Raw genomic sequence first — 27,650 nt, 5'->3', positions numbered from 1 at the left:
TCCTTAACAGTCACAAATAATTTCACAGCTGTTATTTCTGGCAGCCACTGCCCTGGGGGCAGCATGGGCGCCTGGCTCACAGATCTACCACTGACTCAGGCAAAAGTCCCATCTTCCCAGGAGTTCCCGTCGTGGAGAAGTGGAAATGAATCCGACTAGGAACCATGAGGTTTGACGGTTACGGGTTTGATCCCTGGCCTTGCTCAGTGGGTTGAGGATCTGGCTCTGCCGTGAGCTGTGTAGGTCACAGACACAGTTTGGATCTGATGTTACTGCGGCTGTGGCCTAAGCCAGCAGCTGTAGCTCTGACTGGATCCCTAGTCTGGGAACCTCCATATGCTGCAGGTGCAGCCCTAAAAAGCAAAAAAAAAAAAAAAATCCCATTTTCCCAAGGTGTGGTGTGTGAGGGGAAAACAAGTTTCAGTAGAAGGGTTTTTTAATGCTCAATATTAATAAACACACCTGAGATTTTTCTAAAGCCCAATAATAAACTCAGAGATTAGTGCCAAGGCCTTATCCAGATCACATGGCTGCTTCCAATGGACCCTCTGGGCCAGATATACTGAGTGGGAACACCACAGAGAAACCAGATAGACAGGGTCTGTGTGGCTGTGGCCCACCTGAATCAGCTCCCTCCTCTGTATGGTGCCCAGACTCCCCTAGTCCCCGTCCCCTGCCCCCAGAGTCTCCAAGTGACAGGCACTGGGTAAGAGAGGGTAACAGGAAGCAGGCAGACCTCAGCCTTCCCAGATTAAGCCAGTGTCTAAGACTCTCAGAGGTCTCTGGGTCACTATATCTTATATTTCAGAAAAAACTCTTAGCTTAAGAAAGCTATCTTCTGGAGTTCCTGTTGTGGATCAGTGGTTAATGAAGCCGACTAAGAACCATGAGGTTGTGGGTTCAATTCCTGGCTTTGATCAGTGGATTAAGGATCCGGTGTTGCCGTGAGCTGTGGTGTATGTCGAAGACGTGGCTCGGACTCCGCATGGCTGTGGCTCTGGTGTAGGCCGGTGGCTACAGCTCCATTTAGACCCCTAGCCTGGGAACCTTCATATGCTGCGGGAGCGGCTCTAGAAAAGGCAAAAAGCCAAAAAAAAAAAAAATAAAAAAAAAAAAAGAAAGCTATCTTCTACACAGATACCAAATCATTTTTGAAAGCGGAGAGTTTTCACTCCAGCACCATCTCCTGAAACAGTTCTCTCAGCTTAGCACACAGCCCAGGGTGAGGGCTGTGGGTGTCCTCAACCTCCAGCAGACACCCACTTCAGCAAAACTGAAAAAACCTGCCTTTCTTTTTTTTTTTTTTCTTCCCAGGCCCAACCCATGGCATATGGAAGTTCCCAGGCTCAGGGTCAAATCGGAGCTACAGTTGCCGGCCTACATCACAGCAACGCAGGATCCTTAACCCACTGAGCGAGGCCAGGGATTGAGCCCGCGTCCTCATGGTTCCTAGTCGGGTTCATTAACCTCTGAGCCACAACAGGAACTCCCAAGAAAACTTGCTCTTGATTTAGCCTGAACAATAAGGATAAGAGGAAGCGTGCAACTCTTCAAGTTAATGATTTTGGCTATTGAGTTATTGCTGTTCCTAGTAAGATCCCAGAGATAAAGCACATAAGGGGCACTGAGGCCAGTGGTCATCAACTAAGATTCTATGTCTAAGATCCTGGGTCAAAAGTTGGTTCTACCTCACACACTAAACGACCTTGGACCAGTTAACTCCACCTCACTAACAGTCAGTAAAAATGGTGATGATGATCACACCTAGCTCATGAGGATGTTATTAAAATTGAGGAAAAAACATATGAAGTATCATGTTGATGAAGCACTCAAGAAATATTAACAATTTTTTTTTGGTTGTTGTGCCTGCAGCATGCAGAACTTCCCAGGCCCAGGATCAAAACCACGCCACAGCAGCAACTCAAGTCACTGTTGTGCAACTCCAGATACTTAACCCCCTGAGCCACAGGGAACAATATGACAACTGTATTAGCCTTTGATGATTTCAAATTTGGTTTAAAAATGTGAATATAAATTCCAAGTTTACTTACTTATAAATTACTTATAAATGATTTATTAACTTAATAAATTATTGCTACTTCATTAAAAAAATTAATTTGTCATTTATGTTAATCTGGAGCTATGACATATTTCTGGGACACAGTTCAAAGAGTCAAGAAAAAGCTTCTTCAGATAACTGTGGGGCCTCTAGCAAAATGCCTAATCTCATCATGACTTAATCTTCCCAACTCTAAACAAAATTAACCTACTCTGAAGAATGGTCATAATAAAAGTCCTGTCCCTCTCTTATGTACCCAGCAAATACTTGGTCCACTGAAAACAGGTGTATTGAGAGACAGCTGGCCCCTCGCAGAGCTCCACAGGCCCGGGGTCCTCCCGGGAGACCCCTAGGATTTTGGATCTATGTGACTAAACCCTGAATCAGCTCCTTCACACACAGAAATGGGTGCACACAGGTCATCAGCAGAAATTATGGCACCATGGAAGAGCTTAGAGATACAGTTCCAAACCTTTAAAGCTGGCCTTGTCAAGGCTATTCAGACATACACCAGCACTCACTTCCTCCGCCAGCCAACACAATGTCACCAAGTGGCCTCTGTCTTGTCCTGCAACTGGAGGGATCTCACTCAGGGCTCATCTCCCTCTTTTCTGGGAGCTTAATGTGTATGTGGCTAAACTGAACCTCCACCTGGCCCTTCTATTTTTAGCATAACCTGTATTTTCTGGGCACCTAGAACACTGGAAGGTGCTTAGTAAATATCTGTTGAGTGAATCACCACAACATTAAAGAGGTGGGTATTGTTATATTCATTTGCATGTGAAGGTCAAGTGATCTGCCATGTGCTTAGCTAGTAAACTGTTATTAGGTATCTCCACTGGGATGTCCCCAGGGTCCCAGGCATCCTCGCCCCCATCCTCACTTCCTACCCCACTGACTCCACACCAGTCTCCTTCCTGTCCTCACCATGGCAAACATGGTCCTGCCACCACTGCCCAGATTCAGTCCCACCCTCGCTCACCAGCTTCTCACCTCTACAACAGTTCTCCAAGATGCACTCAGCTGCCCCCCAGAGCCAAATCCGAACAAGCACTCCTCCACATAAGGCCCTGCAGTGGCTCCCCACCCCCTAGAGAATAAAATTCAAGTTCAACCTCCCATTTCAAACTCCAGTATCTAGTTCTACTAGTTCACCTAGTTTTGACCTCCAGCATCTGCTTTTAGTGCTCTAAGCATATCACTAATGGTCTGGCTTTCCTGCTGATTTGCTTTCTGTGCCCAGATACCACACTGCCTGGGAACTCTGGTTTCCCTGAAGTTCATGCCTACTTCGTCTAGGATGTCCTCCTTGCCTCCACCTCAGGCTCACGCAGAAACACCTGTGATGCTCTACACCCCATGGAATATAAACACCTCCTCTGGTCAGCTACAAACACCTTGAGGACAGAGGCTAGGTCTTTCATCTCTGTTGCTGAGTGACTGGCTCATTGTCCTAGTGACTCAGGTCCCTTACTTTCCAGACCCAGGAGTCATCCTAGACTCATCTGTGCCCAGGTCTGTGAAGCCTGTCAATGATTGTCTCTGAAATCCGGCCTCCACCTGCATCCCCACCGCACTCCTAGGCTCAGGCCCTCATTACTCCCGGGACTATGAGATTAGCTTCCTTCCTCCAACATCCCCTTTATACAATTACACTTCCTGTCTGGTTCCTGCCAAAGTAACTCTACCGAAACACGCATCTGATGTTACTTCTAAGGACCCTCTGAAGCTTTTCCCGCCCACAGGAGCTTTCAAGGTCCTCCATAGCCTGTCCCCACCTCCCCGTCCAAGCCCCCATTGCCCCCCAAATGCCCAACGCTGCATTGACGGCCACTCCCACCTCTGCAGACACACCGATGCCCTGCCCCTAGCACTCCAGGCCCACTCAAGGCTCAGCTTGGAGCTCATCGGGTAAACCTTGTACTGACGTCCCCTACTCCCGCTCGTGGCACTGTCAGGTCCGGGCCATCGTGGTCTGGCTAGTTTCCTGCCGTTAATAACAACCTGCAGCATGGAGATGAGGTGCCCCCTCCTCCCGCTGACAACCGGAAGCAAGAGCTAGGGGTCTGAGTCGGCTGGGCATCTACAGTTGGCTGAGACCTTGCGCTGAGAGAGACGGTGGGAGGCTTCTGGATTCCGGGAGCCGGCTCAGGCCCCCAGCACGGTCCTCAGGCGGCTCCCGCACCACGGGGCCGAGGGTTCAGTTTGCCGCCAGCTCCCGGCGCAGGTAACCCTGCAGCTCCCGTTCGCCCTCAGAGCCGAAGCGCACCTGCGCATGCACCACCCCCGGCCCGGTACGTGCCCCACCGTCACTGCGCACATGCGCAGTCCTCACTCTGGCGTGAGCTAGGCCCTGCGGTCGTGTCTAGAGTTTGAGGCACATCCTCTGTCCGGGTCTTGAAGCGTGGTTTTTCGGCACCTGCCCTCAGGGCCCCTGGCCGTGTAGACTGGAGCACACCCTGAACTCGGGCCACGGCTCCTGGAGGGCCCCGCACTTGGCCTCCTCAGCGCTGTTCCTCCTCCGGCTGAGAAGAGTTCGTGGAGGCTTCTCACAGGCGGGTTGTGAGGTCTGTACCGGGCAGTGTTGGCAGCGAGCGGGAGGGGCCAGCGGCACTCGGGCGAGCGTTTTGGTGTTGTTATTACTGGTTTTATTAGTGTGTGAAGCAGGACGTTTAATGGGCCTTTTCCTGTTGCCCTGGGATTTACGAGCGGGGCACAGAAGTGACCAGAGGCATTCAGCGGCCACGTGGACAGGGAAAGGCCCGGTGCTTGTTACCCGGCTGCTGAAGCCATCTGCTGGAATGAAGGCGGGGAGTGTGGGGAGGCAGGAATATTCCGTTCCTCGATGTGGTGGTGGAATTGTAGGCCGTACGCCTAGAAAGGGTGAATGTACCTCAGGAAACCTGAGGAAAATTAAGTTTTAAAAGACTCCATTAAAGAGTTCTTGTCGTGGCTCAGTGGTAAGGAACCTGACTGGTATCCATGAGGACACGTGTTGGATCCCAGGCCCCACTCAGTGGGTTAAAGATCCAGCATTGCCATGAGCTGTGGTGTAGGTCGAAGATGTGGTGCAGGTCTGGCGTTGTGGCGTAGGCCAGCAGCTGTAGCTCTGATCAGACCCCTAATAGGGAATGTCCACATCCCACAGGTGCAGCCCTAAAAAGAAAAAGAAGAAAAAAAAAAAAATAGAAAGAAAGCCCCCATTAAGAAAATGAAGGACATGGGAGTTCCCATTGTGGCTAAGTGGAAATGAATCTGATTAGTATCCATGAAGATGCAGGTTTGATCCCTGGCCTCGTGGGTCTTGCATTGCCATGAACTGTGGTGTAGGTCCCAGGTGCAGCCTGGATGCTGCCTTGCTGTGGCCCTGGTGTAGGCCAGCAGCTACAGCTCCAATTTGCCCCCCAGCCTGGGAACCTCCATATGCCGCGGGTGCAGCCTAATAGACAAAAAAATAAAAATAAATAAAATTAAAAAGAAAATAAAATGAAGGGCAGGCCACAGACTGGGTAGAAATTGAAACCCATACCTCATAAAGGACTTCTATCCAAAATACATAACCCCACCCCTACAGCCCTGTAATAAAACTACAAACATAACAGATACTTCATCAGAGATGCAAATAAGTACATAAAGGATGCTGGACCATCATCTGTCATTAGGGAAACAAAGCCTCAGCAAGCCACCACAAAACCACACGTACCCTCTCAAATGGCCAAAATTACAAAGATTGACAACAGTAATGAGGATGCAGAGCAGCTGAATTGCTGGCACTGGCCTTCTTCTTTTTTTTTTTTTTTTTTATTTTCCCACTGTACAGCAAGGGGGTCAGGTTATCCTTAGATGTATACATTACAATTGCAATTACAGGTTTTCCCCCACCCTTTGTTCTGTTGCAACATGAGTATCTAGACAAAGTTCTCAATGCTATTCAGCAGGATCTCCTTGTAAATCTATTCTAAGTTGTGTCTGATAAGTCCAAGCTCCCGATCCCTCCCACTCCTTCCCCCTCCCATCAGGCAACCACAAGTCTCTTCTCCAAGTCCATGATTTTCTTTTCTGAGGAGATGTTCATTTGTGCTGGATATTAGATTCCAGTTATAAGTGATACCATATGGTGTTTGTCTTTGTCTTTCTGGCTCATTTCACTCAGTATGAGATTCTCTAGTTCCATCCATGTTGCTGCAAATGGCATTATGTCATCCTTTTTTATGGCTGAGTAGTATTCCATTGTGTATATATACCACTTCTTCCGAATCCAATCATCTGTCGATGGACATTTGGGTTGTTTCCATGTCCTGGCTATTGTGAATAGTGCTGCAATGAACATGCGGGTGCATGTGTCTCTTTTAAGTAGAGTTTTGTCCGGATAGATGCCCAAGAGTGGGATTGCGGGGTCATATGGAAGGTCTATGTATAGATTTCTAAGGTATCTCCAAACTGATCTCCATAGTGGCTGTACCAGTTTACATTCCCACCAGCAGTGCAGGAGGGTTCCCTTTTCTCCACAGCCCCTCCAGCACTTGTTATTTGTGGATTTATTAATGATGGCCATTCTGACTGGTGTGAGGTGGTATCTCATGGTAGTTTTGATTTGCATTTCTCTTATAATCAGCGATGTTGAGCATTTTTTCATGTGTTTGTTGGCCATCTGTATATCTTCTTTGGAGAAATGTCTATTCAGGTCTTTTGCCCATTTTTCCATTGATTGATTGGCTTTTTTGCTGTTGGGTTGTATAAGTTATTTATGTATTCTAGAGATTAAGCCCTTGTCAGTTGCATCATTTGAAATTATTTTCTCCCATTCTGTAAGTTGTCTTTTTGTTTTCTTTTTGGTTTCCTTTGCTGTGCAAAAGCTTTTCAGTTTGATGAGGTCCCATGGGTTTATTTTTGCTCTAATTTCTATTGCTTTGGGAGACTGACCTGAGAAAATATTCATGATGTTGATGTCAGAGAGTGTTTTGCCTATGTTTTCTTCTAGGAGTTTGATGGTGTCCTGTCGTATATTTAAGTCTTTCAGCCATTTGGAGTTTATTTTTGTGCATGGTGTGAGGGTGTGTTCTAGTCTCATTGCTTTGCATGCAGCTGTCCAGGTTTCCCAGCAATGCTTGCTGAATAGACTTTCTTTTTCCCGTTTTATGTTCTTGCCTCCCTTGTCAAAGATTAATTGACCATAGGTGTCCGGGTTTATTTCCGGGTTCTCTATTCTGTTCCATTCGTCTGTCTGTCTGTTTTGATACCAGTACCACACTGTTTTGATGACTGTGGCTTTGTAGTATTTCTTGAAGTCTGGGAGAGTTATGCCTCCTGCTTGGTTTTTGTTTCTCAGGATTGCTTTGGCGATTCTGGGTCTTTTGTGGTTCCATATAAATGTTTGGATTGTTTGTTCTAGTTCTGTGAAAAATGTCATGGGTAATTTGATAGGGATTGCATTGAATCTGTAGATTGCTTTGGGTAGTATGGCCATTTTTACAATATTGATTTTCCCAATCCAGGAACATGGAATATCTTTCCATTTCTTTACATCTTCTTTGATTTCTTTGATTAAAGTTTTATAGTTCTCGGCATATAGGTCCTTTACCTCCTTGGTCAGGTGTATTCCGAGGTATTTGATTTTGTGAGGTGCAATTTTAAAAGGTATCGTATTTTTGTATTCCTTTTCTAATGTTTCATTGCTGGTATACAGAAATGCAACTGACTTCTGAATGTTAATCTTATATCCCGCTACTTTGCTGAATTTATGAATCAGTTCAAGTAGTTTTGGGGTTGAGTCCTTAGGGTTTTCTATGTATAGTATCATGTCATCTGCATACAGTGACAGTTTTATCTCTTCTCTTCCTATATGGATGCCTTTTATTTCTTTTGTTTGTCTAATTGCTGTGGCTAGGACTTCCAAAACTATGTTGAAGAGCAGTGGTGAGAGTGGGCATCCCTGTCTTGTTCCAGATTTGAGTGAGAAGGCTTTCATTTTTTCCCCATTGAGTATTATATTTGCTGTGGGTTTATCATAAATGGCTTTGATTATACTCAGGAATGTTCCCTCTATACCCACTTTGGCGAGGGTCTTGATCATGAATGGATGTTGAACTTTGTCAAATGCTTTTTCTGCGTCTATTGAGATGATCATATGATTTTTGACTTTTTTTTTGTTAACGTGGTGTATGATGCTGATTGATTTGCGTATGTTGAACCATCCTTGTGAACCTGGGATGAACCCAACCTGGTCATGGTGTATAATTTTTTTGGTATGTTGTTGGATTTGGTTGGCTAAGATTTTGTTGAGAATTTTTGCATCTATATTCATCAATGATATTGGGCGATAGTTTTCTTTTTTGGTGGTATCTCTGTCTGGTTTTGGAATGAGGGTGATGGTGGCCTCATAGAATGTCTTTGGGAGTATTCCTTCTTCTTCAACCTTTTGAAAGAGTTTAAGGAGGATGGGCACCAATTCCTCTTTATATGTTTGATAAAATTCACCTGTGAAGCCATCTGGTCCTGGACTTTTATTTGTAGGGAGTGATTTTATGACCTCTTCAATTTCATTTCTAGTGATCGGTCTGTTCAGTTGGTCTGTTTCTGCTTGATTCAGTTTTGGCAGGCTGTAAGATTCTAGAAAATTGTCCATTTCTTCCAGATTGTCAAACTTGTTGCCGTATAGTTGTTCATAGTATTCTCTTATGGTTTTTTGTATTTCTGCTGTATCCGTTGTGATTTCTCCTTTTTCATTTATAATTTTGGTTATTTGGGTTCTTTCTCTCCTCTTTTTGGTGAGTCTGGCCAGGGGTTTGTCAATTTTGTTCACCTTTTCAAAGAACCAGCTCTTGGTTTTATTAATTTTCTCTATTGTTTTTTGAGTCTCTATTTTATTGATTTCTTCTTTGATCTTTATAATTTCCTTCCTTCTGCTGCCTTCCTTCTGCTGACTTTAGGACTTTTTTGTTCTTCTTTTTCTAATTCGTTTAGGTGGAGGGTTAAGTTGTCAATTTGGGATCTTTCTTCTTTTTTGAGAAAGGCCTGTATTGCTATAAATTTCCCTCTGAGCACTGCTTTCACAGCATCCCATAGATTTTGAGAGGTTGTGTCTTCACTATCATTTGTTTCAAGGTAGTTTTTAATTTCCTTCTTGATTTCCTCATTGACCCATTGGTTTTTTAGTAGCATGTTGTTTAGTCTCCATGGAGTAGGTTTTTTCTCTTTGCTTTTCCCATGGTTGATTTCTAATTTCATGGCATTGTGGTCAGAGAAGATACTTGAGATAATTTCTATGCTCCTAAATTTATTGAGGTTAGCTTTGTGTCCCAATATGTGGTCGATTCTTGAGAATGTTCCATGAGCATTTGAGAAGAATGTGTATTCTGATTTTTTTTGGATGTAGTGTCCTGAAGATATCAATTAAGTCTAACTTTTCTATTGTTTCCTTTAGGATCTCTGTTGCTTTATTGGTTTTCTGTCTAGAGGATCTGTCCATTGATGTGAGGGGGGTATTTAGGTCTCCTACTATGATTGTATTCTCATCAATATCTCCCTTTATGTCTGTTAATATTTGTTGTATGTATCAGGGTGCTCCTATATTTGGGGCATATATGTTGATGATAGTAACATCCTCTCCTTGGATGGATCCCTTAATCATTAAATAGTGTCCTTCTTTGTCTTTCTTTATGTCTTTTGTTTTAAAGTCTATTTTGTCTGATACGAGCGTTGCGACTCCTGCTTTTCTGTCATATCTATTGGCGTGAAATATTTTTCCCCACCCTTTCACTTTCAATCTATATGTATCTTTTGTCCTAAGGTGAGTTTCTTGCAGGCAGCATATTGAAGGTTTTTGCCTTTTTATCCACTCAGCCACTCTGTGTCTTTTGATTGGGGCATTCAGCCCATTGACATTTAAGGTGATAATTGATAGATGATTATTTATTGCCATTTGAACCTCGTGTTCCAGTTGATTCTATGGTTCTCCATTCTCCACTGGTCTTCTTGTTACCAGACACAATAGAATAGGTCTATGGCTCGGAGTGCTTAGTCAGTGAACACACCAAGCATTCCATTAAAGCAGAAGCATTTTTTTTTTTACTTGTGGCAAGGATAAGGGAGATTGCTGTCCATGGGAGTTTAAAGCCTGGGGGTGGGGGGAGCATGCATATTCATGAAAAGGTAGACAGGATTATTATAATGAGGCAAAAGTTACTCTAGGTTGCCCAAAACTGCAAGTAGGTAGGTGCTTATTTGTTCACATTGTGGTATTTTGTAGACTGGAATGCATCGTAACCTTTTTGGAAATTCTGGTAGCTGGAACTTTCTGCAACTTGTTAGTTTCTGCAGAACAAAGCATACTTTGATTTAACCCCTTCCTTTGCCTACAGAGCCATCGCTCTGTTCTTCTTCCATTTACTTTAGTTTTATCACCCTCTTGTGCATTCTTTGAGTTTAATTTCCCAAAGGGCAACTATGGTGGGAAGAACTCTTAATGGTAGTCCCAAAGATTTCCTTCCTCCAATCATTCAATTAAATGCTGCTTTCATACAGCTCTGAAGGCCTTTGCGTGGAATGGGGGTTATAATGGTCCCACCCTAAGTGAGTGAGCTCATTCAGGATTACCTGGGTGGGCACAGTGGAATCTCCTGAGCTCTTAGAAGCTCAGCAGCAAAAGGCACCTGTCAGAGACAGGTCAGGTAGTAGAGGGGAGGAGACAGACAGGGTCAGAAAGGCAAAGTGTGAGAAGGACTTGGCCTGCCATTTAGGGCTTGGAAGGGACAACTAATCAGGGATTGCAGGCAGCCTCTAGAAACTGAGAATGACTTCTACTCTACAGCCAGCAGGGAAACAGGTATCCCACTCATGTTTGAACTGAATTTTGCCAACAACCTTGGTGAGTACAGAAGTGAATTCATCCCTAGAGCTTCCAGGAGAGAATGTAGCTCTGTCCACCCATACCTTCATTTTGACCCGGTGAAACCTGAAGCTGAGAACTAGCTGCACTTATAAATGGTACACACAGTTTCCAGATGCCTGACATCTTCATCTGGAACTCTAATTATTACAAGGCAAAGGTTGTAGTTGATCACACTGATGCAGCACTTGTCACAATTCATTTTATTGTGATACTTTTCCATTAATTTCACTCATATCCCTTATAGTTATAATAAGAGTCTATATACTGGAGGTTTGTGGATACTCATTTTCATTCTTTTGTTCAGCAAACAATTAATGGGGTTACTCCTCTGGCCCTTTGCTGGACCTTGAGGTTATACAGATGAACAATCATCAGGATAGTGTTAACAAAAACAAAATTCAACTGAGTAAATTTTAAAGATCTTACTGGCTTTATTTAGTGATTCATGAATTGGGTAGCATCCCATCTGACAAATAGAAAGGAGCTCCAAAGAGCTGTACAAAATGGAAGTTTTATAGGTAGAAGGAAATGGGACAAGGAAGTGTTGGGGAAAAGTGACCCCAGCTCAGATCATCAGTGTTGGAAAATAAGACACACAAACACAAGGAGATCTCGACAAGGTTCTTTACTCCTGCAGAAGGGCGCAAGTGCTCCCCATCCGTGATGAGCAGGCAAGCGAGCAAGCCTGTGCAAAGAAGGAAGAACCCACTATTTATCCCTAAAGCAGGCGGTACATCTGTCCCCTTCCCAATGGTCAGGTCAAGGCACCCTTTTTTTTTTTTTTTTTTTTTTTTGTCTTTTTGCCTTTTCTAGGGCCACTCCCATGGCATATGGAGGTTCCCAGGCTAGGGGTCTAATCTGAGCTGTTGCTGCCGGCCTATGCCACAGCCACAGCAACGCGGGATCCAAGCCACGTCTGTGACCTACACCACAGCTCACGGCAATGCTGGATCCTTAACCCACTGAGCAAGGGCAGGGATCGAACTGGCAACCTCATGATTCCTAGTCGGATTCATTAACCACCGCTCCAGGATGGAAACTCCAAGGCACACATTCTCCTCAGTTGGCTAATTTGAAACAAACTGTTACTGGGAGGAGAGGGGGAGGGGTGGAGGAGGGTGTCTCAGGCAAAGCAGGAATAAAATGGAGTAACCAAGGCTTCCTTTGCTAGAAAAGACATGTTAATTCTCACAGAAGTTACTCTAGCAAAAAGCTGATTATAGCAGGCAAAGTCACCTTCCTTTAGGTTAGAGCAGGGGCCTATAGACCAAATTACCTCACTAGTAATAACCAGTTAATTCCAGATTGACTGGTTTAAGAGTCCATTCCAGGAAGAGGTTGACACTGTAATTAAGTTCTGGGTTTGGTGATATGAGGCTTAGCACAAGTGACTCCATTTTGGGCCTGCCCTTTCTTTCCTTTTTTTTTTTTTTTTTTGCCATGCCCACAGCACGCAGAAGTTTCCGGGCTAGGAATCAAACCTGCACCACAGCAGTGACAGCACCACCTTAACCTGCTGCACCACCAGGGAACTCCTGGGCTCTTGTTTCTTTCCTTTTTTTCCTAAACAGTAGCAAGAGTCTCAGCTCAATCATTGCCTGTTTAGATCCTAGTTGTGCTTACTTGGTAATCCTGTGTGACATATCACAGTATTTTTCCTTTTGATTGGGTGTGCTGATGGCTAAGCCCAAGGGTTAGAGTCTGTGATATTGTGGTTTACAGTAAGAAATACGTATTTGGGGAGTTCCCATCATGGATCAGCAGTAACAAACCCAACTAGTATCCATGAGGATGTGAGTTTGATCTCTGGCCTCAGTCAGTGTGTAAAGGATCTGGCATGGCTGTGATGAGCTGTGGTATAGGTTTTAGCCTTGGCTTGGACCTGGCATTGCTGTGGTTGTGGCATAGACCGGCAGCTACAGCTCCAATTCAACCCCAAGCCTGGGAACTTCTGTGGGTGTGGCCCTAAAAAAGACAAAAAGAAAAGAAATGTATATTTGGTTTTCATCCCTGTTCCTGGCACAGAGCTTCTAAAATCCTTGGATTTTCTGAAGTGGTGATGGCAGTTAAAGTGTCTTTTGTTATGTTAATGAGGTGGTTGGGCGGTAGCACCTCGAATGGGGGCTGGTTTGGGGTGGGGTGGGTGGGGCAACCAGGAGACTAGAGATTTGGAATTTTCAGTCCCATTCCCTCACCTCCAACCTTGCGAGGGGAGAGAGGCTGGAATTTGAATCAGTCACCAATGGCCAGTGACATATTCAATCATGCTTCTGTAATGTCGCCGCCGTAAAAATCTGAAAGGGTTCATAGAGCTTCCTGGTTGGTGAACACTTGGAGATTTGGGGAGAGTGGCATGCCTGGAGAGGGCTGGGAAGCTCTGTGTCTCTTCCCCATACCTTGCCCTGTCTTCTCTATCTGGTTGTTTCTGATGTCTATTCTTTAATAATAAATGGGTAATCTAGTAAGTAAAGTGTTTCTCTGAGTTCATTGAGCTGCTCTAGCAAATTAATCAGACCCAAGGAAGGGGGCAATGAGAACCTCTGATTTATAGCCAGTAGGTCAGAGGCAGTGGTAACAATCTGGACTTGTAATTGACATCTGAAGTGGGGCGTCTTGTAGGATCAAGCCCTTAACCTGTGGAATATGATGCTGTCTCCAGGTCGATAGTGTCAGAATTGAGTTAAATTCTAGGAGTTCCCGTCGTGGCTCAGTGGTTAACGAATCTTACTAGGAACCATGAGGTTGTGGGTTTGATCCCTGGCCTCGCTCAGTGGGTTAAGGATCTGGCGTTGCCGTGAGCTGTGGTATAGGTCACAGATGTGCCTTGGATCCCACATTGCTATGGCTCTGACTGTAGTAGGCTGGCGGCTGTAGCTCTGATTAGATCCCTAGCCTGGGGGACTTCCATATGCCAAGGGTGCAGCCCTAGAAAAGACAAAAACAAACAAACAAACAAAAATTCTTGGACATTCAGCTACTGTTGGAGAATTGCTTGGTTGTGGGGGAAAAAAACCCTGCATATCATAATCCGGAGCAAAATTGGAGAGTCGTATGTGTATCGCTCTAAACAGTGCCTGGCGTATGGCAGGTGCCAAGTGAGTGTGCTTGCTACTGCTTTGTCATTATATCACAGGCCGGTCAACTTAGTTGGGTTTTGGCACTTGTGCTGATGACACCTGAGACACATTTGACAGGTGAGAAAAAAAGCTGAAGGTGGGAGATTCTGACCCACACCTGGCCAAGAACTGTGGTGGAAGAGCCAGAGTTGGTTTTACCACTCCCAGCACCAGGGGTGAGAGCAGAAGAACTGATGTGTTTGCCTTTTGGACTAGGAGCTGGTGAGCGTCTTAAGGTGAGGTCATATTTGGTGTTGCCTTTGGAGTTCCCCAGGCCTCCGGGAACATTTCAGGAGCAAGAGGCAAGCTTTGCCTGAGTGGCAGTCGTGTCAAGTCACCATGCCTTCCTGCCCATTAGAGGAAAACAGGGGTGCTCCCTGCCTTCCTGCATCCAAAGTTTGCCAGTCATCAGGCCCGACTCATGGTGGTTTTTTTTTTTTTTTTTTTTTTCAGAGAAGCCTTTCTATTGCAGTGGCCTTCCCTGACTTCTCACTACGTGAGAACTCCCAGACATTAACTCCCCAGTCTGCAGCCCAGCTTATCAGAGCACAGCATCACCCTGGCTGGGGGTATCAGAGGCTCTGGTCCCAGGCTCCCTCTGCTGATCCCTCCCTCTCTACCCCTGCTCCATGGAGAAGTGGGGCTTTTTTGACTTTTCTGTTTGGAGGCACGTCCGGATGCTGGCACAGGATATTTGGGAAGGGAGAAACACCTCTGCTTGTGGAAAGGACAGCGAGTCTTCGGCTTTGGATGGAAGGGCTCTGGGCTAGATAACCTTCACCCTGAAAACAGCCCTGCAGTAAAGGGGGCAGGCGATAAGAGTCACAACCCTCCACTGTCCAGGGGCGTGGCTGTCATCACCTATCCCTCTCCCAGAAGCAACCATCCCCACTTGGCTCCCTAGCACATCCTGTCAGGTGGCCCCCTGCCCAGACCTCTGAAACAATTGGCTGGTGAGTCCACTGTGTAAGCTAAGCCAACTGCCCACAGCTGGCTTCCAAGCAAAATTTGTTTTTGATTCTATGCTTATGTTTTTAAGCCCCATAGACTGCTGGTTCTGGGAAGGACTGGGTCACTGTGTGACCTTGGGAAGGTCCCTTGCAGCCCAGAGAGGCCAGGGCTCTGTGACTCTAAGTTGCAGTTCCTGACTCCCTCATACTACAGTGTCCCCCTTATCTGTTGGCACTCAATTGCCAGCATCCTCTTCTCTGGAGGGACATGGCAAGGGCGTGGCCCATGTTGAAGGAGAGGAGCCCCACTCTGTAGTGCCCTTTCCAAGGTGGCAGCTGCATGATGCATCCTGAGCCTGGGTAAGGGATGGTAGGAAGGGCTACACTAGCCGTGGCACTGAGGAAACAAGGCAGAATTGTTGGCTAGTAGCCCCCTCCTACTGACTTCTCCATTGCTTTTGTTTGTATTTGTTTTGTGTGTTTTTTTTTAAAATAAAGATACCAAGCCATATTTGAGAAAAGAAAGTTCAGAGTGTAAAGGAAAAAGTCAAAGTTGCCATGTCCTACTCCAGCCCCTCCCTGGCAGTCACCTCCCTTCACCATTTGTTTCTAATTTTTACTGTGGTTACCTCCATAACTCTAAAGTGTACACCCCATGTCTCGATTTCTTAACTCTACATGGTTTTTCTTGGCTCTATTCTGTGAAAAATATAAAGTGAAAACATTCACATGATTTTTTCTCTCAACCTCCCAACTTGTTTATACTTTTTTCATTTTTTAGATCCAGTGCTTACAAAGAGGGCCCTCTGAGTGCCTGCCTAAAATGAAGATTCCTCGTCCCCAGGCAAAAGTACTGGGATTTGTGGTGGAATCTAGGAATATGCATTTATAATCATTACCTCTAGTTAATTCTTATTCACACTAAGGTTTGAGGATCATCATCCCAGTACCTACCTTTATAACTAAATAAATCTCATCAATTAGAATGCTTTTTTCTGCTCTATCAGAAGCCTAAATAAAAGGAATGATAATCAGCAAAAACGGAGGAGTAAGAAATTCCACCCTTTCATGAAAGCAATGAAAACTGGGGCAGAAACTGTCAGGATTGAAGTTCCCATTGTGGCTCAGCGATAAATGAACCCAACTAGTTTCCATGAGGACATGGGCTCGATTCCTGGCCTTGTTCAGTGGGTTAAGGATCTGGTATTGTTGTAAGCTGTGGTGTAGGTTGCAGATGTGGCTCAGATCTGGCATTGCTATGGCTGTGGTGTAGGCCGTCAGCTGTAGCTCTGATTGGACTCCTAGCCTGGGAACTTCCATATGTTGCACGTGCAGCCCTAAAAAAACAAACAAAAAATCAAATTTTTTGGAACTTAGGAAATTAGCAAAGGCTTGTAGCAACCTGGGGAAAGCTTATTCAAACAAACAAAACCTAACTGATTCTCAGTAAGAAATATAAAGGCTAACATCTTCCCAATTTTGATGAATTTTGAGTTAGTAATAAAAAAAATTCAACAAAGAACCCAGGACCAGATGGTTTCACTGGTGAATTCTACCAAATGTTTAAAGAATAATTAATATCCATCTTTCTCAAATACTTCCAAAAAATAGAAGAGGAGGGAACATTTCTTAACTCATTCTACAAAGCTAGCATTACCCTGATACCAAAGACATCACAAGAAAAACAGATCAATATCCCTTATGAAAAGAGATGCAAAAATCTTCAAGATGCTAGCAAACTGAATCCAACAACATAGTAAAAGGGATTATATACCACAACCAAGTGGGATTTATCCAAGGAATCCAAGGTTAGTTTAACACACAAAAGTCAAATCAATGTATACTAATAGGATAAAGGGGGGAGACACATGATCTTATGTATGTATGTATGTATTTGTCTTTTTGCCTTTTCTAGGGCCGCTGCCTGCAGTATGTGGAGGTTCTCAGGCTAGCAGTGGAATCGGAGCTCCAGATGCCAGCCTACGCCAGAGCCACAGCAACGTGGGATCTGAGCCGTGTCTGTGACCTATACCACAGCTCACGGCAACGCCGATCCTTAACCCACTGAGCAAGCTAGGGGTCGAACCTGCAACCTCATGGTTCCTAGTTGGATTCGTTAACCACTGAGCCACGATGGGAACTCCCTGCTCTGTTTCTTTTTTTTTTTTTTTTTTTTTTTTTTTTTTTTTTTTTGTCTTTTTGCTGTTTCTTTGTGCTGCTTCTGTGGCATATGGAGGTTCCCAGGCTAGGGGTTTAATCGGAGCTGTAGCCACTGGCCTACGCCAGAGCCACAGCAACGCGGGATCCGAGCCGCGTCTGCAACCTACACCACAGCTCACGGCAATGCCAGATCGTTAACCCACTGAGCAAGGGCAGGGACCGAACCCGCAACCTCATGGTTCCCAGTCGGATTTGTTAACCACTGCGCCACGACGGGAACTCCTGCTCTGTTTCTTAAACAGGAAAAAAAAAATTTAATAATCTTATACAGATTATTTCAGTGAATAGGAAAATCGGAAAACTCTCACCTTATTTCTACATAATTTCTATGTAATTTGATATGCAAATTGAACAAGAATAGGACAAGAATAAAATTACTAGTAAATCTCACTCAAACACTGATGCAAACTGAATTCAATAATGGATCAAAAAGATAAATTCTTGAGTGGGAATTAAGATGTTCAAGTAGAAGGACTGGACCTCATCTTCTCCCATAAAAGCAACAAAATTACAACCAACCGCTGAACAACCTTCAAAAAGACGCAAACTATCAAAAAAACATATCCGGAGTTCCCATTGTGGTGCAGTGGTTAACGAATCCGACTAGGAACCATGAGGTTGCGGGTTCGGTCCCTGCCCTTGCTCAGTGGGTTAATGATCCGGCGTTGCCGTGAGCTGTGGTGTAGGTTGCAGACGCGGCTCGGATCCCGCGTTGCTGTGGCTGTGGCGTAGGCCGGTGGCTACAGCTCCGATTCAACCCCTAGCCTGGGAATCTCCATATGCCGCGGGAGCGGCCCAAGAAACAGCAACAACAACAACAACAACAAAAGACAAAAAAGACAAAAAAAAAAAAAAAAAACAAAAAAAAACAAACAAACATATCCTACTCCAGAAGGCAAAAAGGAGGCCACATTGAGATGGTGGCAGGCGTGATTATGTGATATAAGCAACCCCATACCTGCTGGGTGGGCAGCCCATAGACTGGAAAGTAACTATATTGCAGAGGCTTACACATGGAAGAGAGACTTCTGAGCCCCATGTCAAGTTCCCACACTTTGGGATCTGGCATTGGGAGGACCCCCCTGGAGCATTTGGTGTTGAGGGCCAGCGGGGCTTGGGCACAGGAGCTCCACAGGACTTTGGGAAATGGGAGACTCCACTCTTGAAAGGCTCACATAAGCTTTCATGTGCACTGGGTCCCAGGGCAAAGCAGAGACTCCATAGGAATCTGGGTCAAACCGCAGGTTCTGGAGATTACCCTAGGAAAACGGGCTGACTGTGGCTCATTGTGAGGGGAGGATGTTGGAGACAAAAATTTCAGGAATAATCATCAGCATGAACTCCTCTAGAGATGGCCATTTTGGAAAAATGTGGCCCCACCCATCAGGGCTGAGAAGCCCCAGGCTAAGCAACAAACTGAGTGGGAACCCAGCCCCTTTCATCAGTAAACCGGATGCCCAAAGACCGCCCCCCAGGCACACACCTGCCTCTAATCATATCCAGAGACAAAGCCCCACCCACCAGAGGGATAAGAATCAGCTCCACCTACCAGTGGGCAAGCACCAGTTCCTGCCATTAGGAAACCTGCAGTAAGGCCCCTCACCAAATTCAGCCACAAGGGGGGCAGACATCAGAAGCAGGAGAAGCTGCAATCCTATTGTCTGCAAAAAAAGGAGACCACATCTAAAATCTGTACAAAATGAAAAGGCAGGTGGAGTTCCCATCGTGGCTCAGCAGTTAATGAACCCTGCTAGCATCCATGGGGATGCAGGTTTGATCCCTGGCCTTGCTCAGTGGGTTAAGGATCCAGTGTCACCATGAGCTGTGGTGTAGGTCTCAGATTCGGCTTGGATCTGGCATTGCTGTTGCTGTGACTGTGGTGTATGCTGGCAGCTGCAGCTCTGATTCAACCCCTAGCCTGGGAACTTCCATGTGCTGCACATGTGGCCTTAAAAAAAAAACCCAAAATAGAAGATTTAAGGATTAACAGCAGAAGTGCAAAATATAATAACTGAAATAAAAAATTCACTGGAAGCAACCAACAGCAGAATACAGGAGGCAGAAAAATAAGCAAGGTGGAAAACAGGCTAGTGGAAATCACTGATGCAGAACAGAAAAGAGAAAAAAGATTGAAAAGAAATGAAGACAGTCTAAGAGAAATCTGGTCCCAACTTTGAGAACTCTGGTTCTCAAATTTAAATGCACGAACATCTGTATTATAGGGGTACCAGAAGGAGAAGAGAGAGAAGGAGCCAGAGAAAATGTTTCCAGAGATAATAGCTGAAAACGTCCCTAACATAGGAAAGGAGTCACTCACTCACATCCAGGAAGCATAATGAGTACCATTTAAAATAAATCCGGAGTTCCCGTCGTGGCACAGTGGTTGACGAATCCGACTAGGAACCATGAGGTTGCGGGTTTGGTCCCTGCCCTTGCTCAGTGGGTTAACAATCCAGCGTTGCCGTGAGCTGTGGTGTAGGTTGCAGACGCGGCTCGGATCCCGCGTTGCTGTGACTCTGGCGTAGGCCAGTGGCTACAGCTCCGATTAGACCCCTAGCCTGGGAACCTCCATATGCCACGGGAGCGGCCCTAGAAGTGGCAAAGGGACAAAAAAATAAAAATAAAATAAATAAATAAATAAATAATAAAATAAAATAAACCCAAGGAGGAACACCCAAAGCACATGTTAATCGAGCGGACCAGAATTAAAGACAAAATATTGAAAGCATCTAGGGAAAAGAAACAAATAACATACAAGGGAACTCTGATAAGGTTACTGGCAGATTTTTCGGTGGAAACTGCAGGTCAGAAGGGAGTGGCACAATATACTTAAAGTGATGAAAGGAAGAAAACCTCCCAAGATTGCCCAGGAAGGCTTTCATTCAGATTTGAAGGAGAAATCAAAAGCTTTATAGACAAGCAAAAGCCAAGAGAATTCAGCACCACTAAACGAGCTTTACAACAAATTCTAAAGAAACTACTCTAGGTAGAAAAGGCCACAACTAGAAACAAAAATATTACATACGACAAGGCTCACTGGTAAAGGCATACATACAGTAAATGTTGGAAGTCATCCATGCACAAATATGCTACCACATCCAGAAATTGTGAGAAGAGGAGGGTAAAAATGCAGAATACTGAAGATGTACTTTCAATTAAGAGACCAACAACTTAAAACAATCTTGTCTATATATAGATTCCTGTATAGAAACTTCATGCTAACTGCAAACCAAAAATCTACAGTAGATACATGCACAAATTTTAAAAAAGCAATCCAAATACAACACTGAAGATAGTCATCAAACCATAAGAGAACAAGAGAAGAAAAGAAGAGAAAAGACCAGCAAAAATAAATCTAGGAGTTCCCATCGTGGCTCAGTGGAAACCAATATGACTAGTATCCATGAGGATGCAGGTTTGATCCCTGGCCTCACTCTGTGGGTTAAAGAGCTGGCATTTCCATGAACTGGGGTGTAGATTTCAGACACAACTCAGTTCTCACGTTGCTGTGGCTGTGGCATAGGCTGGCAGCTACAGCTCTGATTTGACCCCTAGCCCAGGAACTTCCATATGCCATGGGTGTGGCCTTAAAAAGCAAGCAAGCTAACAAACAAAAAACCAAAGAAAAAAAACCTGAAACAGTTAATAAAATGGCAGTAAAAACATACATAGCAATAATTACCTTAAATGTAAATGGACTAAATGCCCAAACCAAAAGATATAGACTGGCTGAATGGATACAAAAACAAGACCCGTAGTGTGCTGTCTTCAGTGGACCCACTTCGGTTTTAGGGACACACACAAATTGAAAGTGAGAGAATGGAAGAAAATATTCCACGCAAACAGAAATCAAAGCTGGAGTAGCAATACTCAGATCACACAAAATAGACCTTAAAATAAAGAATATTTTAAGAGACAAAGAAGGACATTACATAATGATCAAAGGATCAATCCAAGAAGAAGATACAACAATTATAAATATATATGCACCCAACATAGGATCACCTCAGTATATAAGGCAACTGCTAATAACTTTAAATGGAGAAATTGACAATAACACAATAATAGTGGGGGACTTTAATACCCCATTTACAGAAATGGACAGATCATCCAGACAGAAAATCAACGAGGAAGCACAGACCTTAAATGATGCACTTGACCAGATAGACTTAATAGATATTTATAGCATATTCCATCCAAAAGCAGAAGAATACACATTCTTCTCAAGAGCACATGGAACATTCTTTAGGATAGATCACATTCTGGGCCACAAATCAAACCTCAGTAAATTTAGGAAAACTGAAATCATACTAAGCATGTTTTCCAACTACAATGGGCTGGGCTGGGGGTTTGGGATGGAAATGTAAAATTGGGTTATGATATGGTTATACAACTATAAATATAATAAAATTCATTGAGTTTTAAAAGAATAAATTCTCATGGCCAAGTTGGGTTTATCCCCAAATTGCATGATTGGTGTAACATTATAAAATTACATGATGTAAATCACCATATTAACAGAATAAAAGAATAAAACCATGGTAGTGTTTCAATAGATGTAGAAAAAACTGATGAAATAAAACTTTCATGATAAAAAATATGACAATAGGAATAGAAGCTAATAAAGAACACTACTAATATATAGCAGACATGAACAATGAAAGCATTCCCTGTGAGATCAGGAGCTCTACATGATGCCCATGATGAAGTCTTGTACATGACATGCTACTGGATATCCTAACCAGTGCAGTGAAATGAGAAAAGGAAATAAAAGGTAGAGCATTAGAAGGAAAGACACAAAACTCATCATTTGCACATGATATGATATTCTTTTTTTTTTTTTTTGCTATTTCTTTGGGCCGCTCCCGCGGCATATGGAGGTTCCCAGGCTAGGGGTCGAATCGGAGCTGTGGGCACTGGCCTACGCCAGAGCCACAGCAACTCGGGATCCGAGCCGCGTCTGCAACCTACACCACAGCTCACGGCAACGCCGGATCCTTAACCCACTGAGCAAGGGCAGGGATTGAACCCGCAACCTCATGGTTCCTAGTCGGATTCGTTAACCACTGCGCCACGACGGGAACTCCAATGATATGATATTCTATGTGGAAAATCCAAAGGCATCTACAAATTGCTAGATTTGTAGCAATGTTGCTAGATTCAAAACAAAATTCATTTGCATTTCTATACAATAGTAAAAATAAGTTAGAAAATGTAGATTTAAAAAGATTTGGAAATAGCAGGAAAAATACAAAGAATCCAGGAGTAAATCTAATAAAATAATTACAACCCAGTAATTTAGTAAAAATAGTATCTGTGGCACTTCTTATGGGCCATTACTACTCTATTAAGCAGTTCTTCTCCCAGTATATACCCTGACTTTTCATCTTTTAAAAAATGGCTTTTGGGGAATTCCAATTGTGGCTCTGTGGGTTAAGATCACAACATAATGTCCATGAGGATGAGGGTTCGAGCCCTGGCCTTGCTCAGTAGGTTAAGGATGCAGTGTTGCCTCAAGCTCCAGCACAGGTTGCAGATGCAGCTCATCTGATGTTGTCGTGATTGTGGTGTAGGCCTCAGCTACAGCTTCAATTCAACCCCTAGCCAGGGAACTTACATTTGGCATGGGTGCAGCCATTAAAAAAAAAAAAAAAAAAAGTGTCTTTTGGGAGTTCCCTGTGATGCAGTGTTAAGAATCCAGCATTGTCACTGCAGTGACTTGAGTCAGTGCTGTGGCACAGGTTTGATCCCTGGCCCAGGAATGTTCACATGTCACAGGTATGGCCAAAAAATAAAAAGTGTCTTTTGGAGTTCCCGTTGTGGTGCAGCGGAAATGAGTCTGACTACGAACCATGAGGTTGTGGGTTTGATCCCTGGCCTTGCTCAGTGGGTTGAGGATTTGGCATTGCCATGAGCTGTGGTGTAGGTCACAGGCTCAGCTCAGATCTGGGGTTGCTGTGGCTCTGGTGTAGGCCGGCAGCAACAGTTCTGATTAGACCCCTAGCCTGGGAACCTCCATATGCCAAAAGTGCAGGACAAAAAAGATTAAAAAAAGAAAAAGTGTCTTTTACAAGGTAAAAAGTTAATTTTGATAAAATAAGTTGATTATTTTCTCTTTTTATGATCATGCTTTTGGTGTCATGTCCTGAAGATTTTCTCTGAGGTTATCTTCTAAAAGTTAGGTAGTTTTGCATTTTACTTTTAAATCTGGGATTTATTTTGAGATTTTTTTTTTTTTTTGGTTGAGGTTGATTTTTTTTTTCCTATTGATATCTAATTGCTTTAACATGTTTGTTGAAAAAATTATCCTTCCTCCACTGAGTTGCTTTTTTATGGTAAGATGTGCATCCCATAAAATTTATTATATCCATTTGTGCAATTCATTGGCATTAAGTATATCACATTGTTGTGCAACCATCACCATGGTCCATCTTCAGAACTTTTCAGTATCCCGTACTGAAATTCTGTACCCATTAAATTATAACTGTCCACCCCCTCCTTCTCCAGCCCCTTGTCAATCGGTCAGTCACTATTCTGCTTTCTGTCTCTATGAATCTTACTGATATAGGGACTTCATGTTAGTGGAATCATACAATACTTCACTTTTGTTTCTGGCTTATTTCATTTAACATAATGCCTTCAAGGTTGATCCATGTTGTAGCATGTGTCAGAATTTCCTTACTTTTTGAAACTAATATTCCATTGTATGGATATACTACTTTTGTTTGTTTATCCAGTCACTGATGGGTGGACATTTGGGTTATTTCTACGTTTTGGCTGTTGTGAATAATGCTGCTATGAGTGTTGGTGTACCAAACCCTGCTTTCAGTACTTTTGGGGTTATTGAATTGCTTTTTTTTTTTTTGCTTTTAGGGCCATACACAGGCTAGGAGTCTACTCAGAGTTACAGCTGCCGCCTGCACCATAGCCATAGTAACAAGGGATCCAAGCTGCATCTGCGACCTAAACCACAGCTCATAGCAACGCTGGATCGTTAACCCACTGAGCGACGCCTGGGATCCAACCCGTGTCCTCATGGATGCTAGTCGGGATCATTACCGCTGAGCCACAGGGGGAACTCCTCATTGAATTGCTTTTGCATGCTTGTCAAAAGTCGATTTTATGGGGCTGTTTCTGGGTTCTCTATTCTGTTTCATTGAACAATATCTCTGTCCTCTAAAAAACACTATATTAGTATCTATATAATAAGTCTTGAAATCAGGTAATGTGATTCTTCCCACTTTATTCTTATTTTTCAGAATTGTTTTAGCTATTCTGATGTTTCCCCTTAAAACATTTTAGAATAATCTTGTCTATATATGTAAGAAATATTTCTGGGATTTTGAAGGAAAGTGCATTATTCACATCTTTATCACACTGAGTCTTCCAATCCATGAGCATAAAATGCCTTTCCATGTATTTAAATCTTTGATTTCTTCATCATTGTTTTATAGTTTTCATTATATAATTCCTGTATATATTTTGTTCAATTTACATCAGAGTATTTAGGTATGCTACATTGATGGGTTTTTCATGTTAATCCAGTTTTGCATTCCTGGGGCAAAATAGGATTGCTTCATGTTAAACCAAATAGAATTTATTCATTCATGTTTTTTTTGGTATGTGTTGCTGGATTTGGTTTGCTGGAATATTGTTGAGTACTTTGGCATCTGTATTCACAGACATTATTGGTTGCAGTTTTCTTATGATGTCTTTGACTTTTTAAACATTTTTATTGAATTATAGTGGATTTACAATGTTCTGTTAGTTTCAGGTATACAGCAAAGTGATTCAGATATATACTCTCAGATATATACATATATTCTTTTTCAGATTCTTTTCCATTATAGGTTATTACAAGATATTGAGTATAGTTCCCTGTGCTGTAAAGTAAGTCCTTGTTGGTTACCTATTTTATATATATTAGTGTGTATATATATTTTAATCCGAACTCCTAATTTATCCCTCCCCCCCTTTCTTCTTTGGTAATCATAAGTTTGTTTGTTTTCTATGTCCTTTGCCTGACTTTGGACCAGGCAATTCTGGCCTTACAGAGTGTGACCCCTTTTCTCTTTGTTTTTTTTTTTTTTTTTCTGTGGCATATGGCGCTCCCAAGCCAGGGATCACATGCAAGCTGCAGCTGCAAACTAAGCCACAGCTGCAGCAACATGGTATCCCTAACCCACTCTGCTGGGCCGGGGATTGAATCCCTTATCCCAGCGTTCCCAAGACACTACTGATCCTGTTGCACTACAGCAAGAACTCCCCTCTTCTTTTTTTTTTTTTTTTTTTGAGAATTTAAGATTGATTGGTGTTAGTTTTTCTTTAAACATTCGGTAGAATTTACTGGTGAAGCCATCTGGTTCTGGACTTTTCTGTGTAGGAAAATTTTCAAATTACTAACTCAATCTCTACTTGTTATGGATCTATTCAGATTTTTTTTATTTTTTCTTAAGTCAGATTTTGTGGTTTTCATGTCTAGGAATTTGTCCATAGCTTATCTACTTGGTTGGCATACAATTGTTCATAGTATTCCCTTAAAATCATTGTTATTATTAGTGAGATATTATTAGTGATATCTCTTATTTCTAATTTCAGTAATGTTGAGTCTTCTCCCTTTTTATTTTTTTTATTTTTATTTATTTATTTATTTATTTATTTTTTGTCTTTTTTTTGCTATTTCTTGGGCTGCTCCCGCAGCGTATGGAGGTTCCCAGGCTAGGGGTCTAATCAGAGCTGTAGCCACCGGCCTACGCCAGAGTCACAGCAACGCGGGATCCGAGCCGAGTCTGCAACCTACACCACAGCTCACGGCAACGCCGGATTGTTAACCCACTGAGCAAGGGCAGGGACCGAACCCGCAACCTCATGGTTCCTAGTCGGATTCGTTAACCACTGAACCACGATGGGAACTCCTTCTCCCTTTTTAAAGGTCAGTTTAGGTAAAGGCATGTTAATTTTGTTGGCTTTTCAAAGAAGCAACTTATGCTTTCATTGATTTTGAGGGTTTTTTTTTTGGTCTTTTTTAGGGCCACACCGTCAGCATATGGAGGTTCCCAGGCTAGGGGTCCAGTTGGCGCTGTAGCTGCCGGCCACAGCCACAGCAACTCAGGATCCAAGTCAAGTCTGAGACCTACACCACAGCTCATGGCAACGCTGGATCCTTAACACACTGAGCAAGGCCAGGGATTGAATCTGCATCTTCAAGGATACTAGTTGGGTTCATTAGCTGCTGAGCCACGAAAGGAACTCTGATTTGAGGTTTTTTAAATGGCTAGGGCTATGGTCTGTCCGGCATAGGTTCTCTGGGCACATAAAAAGAATGTGTATTCTGCTGTTTCTGAGTAATGTTATATAAATTTTGATTAGATCCTTTTGTTTGATGGTGTTGAATTCTTCTGTCTTCTTGCTGATTTTTTGTCTATCAGTTGTTGAGAGAAGAGTATTGAAGCCTCAACTATAAATTTCAATTTGTCTGTATGTATACTCAGTTTTATGAGGTTTTGCTTCACATATTTTCCAGCTGTGTTGTTTGGGAAGTAAGATTTAGAATTGTTGTGCTTTCTTGGTATATTGGCCCTTTTATCATTATGTGATGTCTTTGTCCCTGGTAATTTTCGTTCTTTTCTTTTTCTTTTTTTTCTTTTTACAGTGTCATCTGCAGCATATGGAAATTCCTGGGGTAGGGGTCAAATTGGAGCTACAGCTCCTGGCCTTCATCACAGCCACAGCAATCCTGGATGAGCCCCATGTGCGACTTATACCACAGCTTGAGGCAACACAGGATCTAACACACTGAGCAATGCCAGGGATTGAGCCTGCATCCTCTTGGACACTATGTCAGGTTCTTAACCTGCTGACCCACAACAGGAACTCCCTGGTGATTTTCTTAATGAAGTCTACTACACCCGATATTAATATAGCCATTCCTATATTTATTTGTTTGATGTTTACATAGTATATCTTTTTCTGTACTTTTTTTTTTTTTTTTTTTTTGGCTGCACCTGTGGCATGTGAAAGTTCTAGGGGTTGAACTTGCACCACAGCAGCAACCCAGGCCACTGCAGTGACAATGCCAGGTACTTAACCTCCTGTGCCACAAGGGAACTCTTTTTATGTGCTTTTGCTTTTAGCCCACATGTCATTGTATTTGAAGTGCGTTTCTTTTAAATAACATGTGTCTGGGTAATTTTTTTGGTCCACTATACCAAATTCTGTTGATTAACTGCTGTATTTAGACCATTTACATTTACTGTAATTATTGATATGGTAAGGCTAAGTCTGCCACTTTATTTTTGTTTTGTTTATTCTCTCCCTCTCTGTTTCTCTGTTTACCTTTTTCCTGTCTTCCTATGGCTTAGTTAAACATCTTTTAGAGTTTTTTGAATTATCTATAGTGTTTTTTGTCTTTTTGC

At 43.3% G+C, this 27,650-nt stretch overlaps 1 long non-coding RNA gene across 1 annotated transcript; it reads left to right on the top strand.

Annotated features, from left to right (window-relative positions):
* Positions 1-4,392: 4,392 nt before the first annotated feature.
* LOC146396683 (uncharacterized) lies at positions 4,393-26,616 on the top strand. The gene is made up of 2 exons (XR_014826117.1): positions 4,393-4,626; positions 24,109-26,616. It is a non-coding gene; the product is annotated as an uncharacterized LOC146396683 (long non-coding RNA).
* Positions 26,617-27,650: the final 1,034 nt, after the last annotated feature.

This window comes from Sus scrofa, chromosome 14 (assembly GCF_054392235.1).
Source record: "Sus scrofa isolate SSC_HxYL_T2T_F1_AM1 chromosome 14, Sscrofa_HxYL_maternal_Yorkshire_Landrace_v2.0, whole genome shotgun sequence".
NCBI lineage: Eukaryota > Metazoa > Chordata > Mammalia > Artiodactyla > Suidae > Sus > Sus scrofa.
The sequence above is the reverse complement of the archived record's forward strand: the minus strand, read 5'-3'. Positions and strand labels throughout refer to the sequence as shown.